Consider the following 2,629-nt stretch of genomic DNA (forward strand, 5'->3'; position numbering starts at 1 on the left):
TGAGAAGGAGAGTGGTCGCAATTTTCATTCTGTGCTTGTTTATTTCTTTTTTAGTTGTTGGAAAACAAATCTTTTCTTTTCTCAGAATTTTCTCAGCAAACTGTAAAAAGACATTAGATTTTTTTTTAGAAAAAGACATATTAAATGTCTTTACAGACATTATATTGTTCATTGCTAATAGGCGAAGCAGCTTGAAACTAATCTAGATATTATAAGTTATATATATGAATCTTTTCAATTACACAGATGTCTTTTTGTACATAACTATGTATTTTGCATATTTGGATGCCTGCCTTCAAGGTGAAGAGTCCACATGATGTGGCATCTCTCTGTTTGGGATGCATCACTGTGTCACAAGTCCACCTGGAGATGTTACATCCCATTTTTCGCATAAATGCCCTGTAAACACATTTAAAATTTTAATAATGCATGACTTTGCGTTTGTGTTATGCAAATTTGAAAAAGAATTATTTCAATATCCATCCTTTCAGTGGTCCAGGTTTTCTTTGTTTGTGTTTTCATGATACATTTCAGTGTGAAATAAACATTACAATTTTTTTTATGGGGTCGTAATTGTGCTATTGTACTGGCCTTTTGGATCAACCTTGTACAAGAACATAAAGCGTAAATTTTTAATGTACCTTACTGCGTTTAGAGAAAGGTTCATACATAAGTGTAAGAAACACATTGAAAAAATAAGCCTGCATTACTATTTAATCTCTGTAATGTAAATTGTCACATCCACAAAATTGGACATTATTCACAATAACATTTTTCAAATCAGGCTTTGTAAGGAAAGATATTTTGACATTTCTTGATTTTTCCTTGCCTTGTAGTAGCCCGACATGTCTGTATGTCCTGTTTACTCTCTCCTAGAGGATCCAGAAACACCGACCGCTTGTCTTGTGGGTAGATTACCTATGATTAATTTGACTTAATAACAAAAATTTTGATCAGTGTCCTCTTCACATTAACCAAATTACACTTATTGACATTTTCGTGAAGGAATATTGAACACGGAAGGGTTAATTACCACTAACATCCAGTGATGCTTGTTGACAATTCCCAGAATTACACCATATTCCATTGGTTTTATCTAAAATTAATAATGTAACATGTTAGTAACTTTATTATAACAGCGATGAAACCTTTACCCAATAAATGAATAGAAAAACAAACCAAAACAAAGATAAAAAATATATATATATTTTTACTAATCCAAATGATAAGTGCTAAATCCTGTTTAGTATTTATTTGAAAGATTTCGGAAGCTCTGGGTCAAGGCAGCAGTTATCTAAAAAACGTGTGTTTGGATAAACAGATTGAGTCGATTCTACTTGATTATTCAAATGATAAAGTTTTCCCATGTGATGTCAGCCTATGATNAAAAGTGCATTAATGGATAAAGAGGAATACAAACGCATGGTAGCCTATAAATTAAAAGGGGAATATCCACCTTCTTTTACCAAGAAAGAAAAATTTCTTCTTCGAAGGCAAGCGTCACTGTACGACATTGAAGGTAAGCTATAAAAGTTTTCACTACCTGTGTTACAAAAATATTAAGAAAACAAATAACAATTAAGTTTTACGCATTGAGAGACGTGGTGATTATTTTCCGACTTACGCTTCTAGGGAAGCATTGGAGAAATTACTCATTAGTCCGTATCTTAATTAATTTAACTCTTTACGCAAAGAAGATGAGGGGCTGCATAAATGGCATCTACAAAAAGTGTTTTCTATTCATATAAGGTTATAATAAATATAAGACATTGTATGTAATGTATTGTTTTATTTTGTATTTAGGGGCCCAGCTGGTGTACTGGCGTCACAAAGGCACGGCTAGGTCCGTCAAAACCAAGGTGGTGTGTGGGACAGAAGAGGCAAACTTGAATTTCACAGATTTTCATGCCAGCCCTACTGGAGCGCATTGTGGACAAAAAAAAACTGTCGAAGCCATTTCTAAGCGGTTCTACTGGCCTGGGATGTCAGTAGATATCATTAAATGGGTGGGTAAAAATAATAGACCCATTTCATAAAATTATGACAATTAAACTCGGATTTATTTTAATGTGCAGAATGCATGACACAGTTTTCTTATAAATTCAAAATTTGAAAGGGTTGCTTATTAACTTAATTTTTTGAGTTTTCCTCCAATTTAGGTTTCTGGGTGCACACCTTGTCAGACACATGCAAATACAATAAAAAAAAAACCTTCTGAAATCATTCCAATAAAGGTGAGTCATTTTTAACTGACATCCCAATAATCTCCAGGAAAAAATTTACAAATGATTATGTGTAGTCCAATTGATTACTGCAACACCTTGCAATGTTAATGTTTTCTTTTTGGTCTGGCTTTCTTTGTCCTCCTGTTCTCTTGTAAGTGTTGTGCAATGATGTACATCTGCAACGTTCTGCCTTTGCAGAATAACCATTTTAGTTCACTTTCACAAAAGAAACAACAACAACAAAAAACAAATTGTTGATAATTGTATTTAATATTAATTTAATTATGGTGAACCCATTATTTCTGTCACAATTATTTTGCATCTCCTTGTTTTTAATGCGTCTTCATTCATTACTTCACCAAATGGCCACAGGCTTACCCGTTGAAGACAAAATCTGCCATTGA

This window comes from Cyprinodon variegatus, unplaced genomic scaffold (genome assembly GCF_000732505.1).
Source record: "Cyprinodon variegatus isolate N-32 unplaced genomic scaffold, C_variegatus-1.0 Scaffold782, whole genome shotgun sequence".
NCBI classification, from domain to species: Eukaryota; Metazoa; Chordata; class Actinopteri; order Cyprinodontiformes; family Cyprinodontidae; genus Cyprinodon; species Cyprinodon variegatus.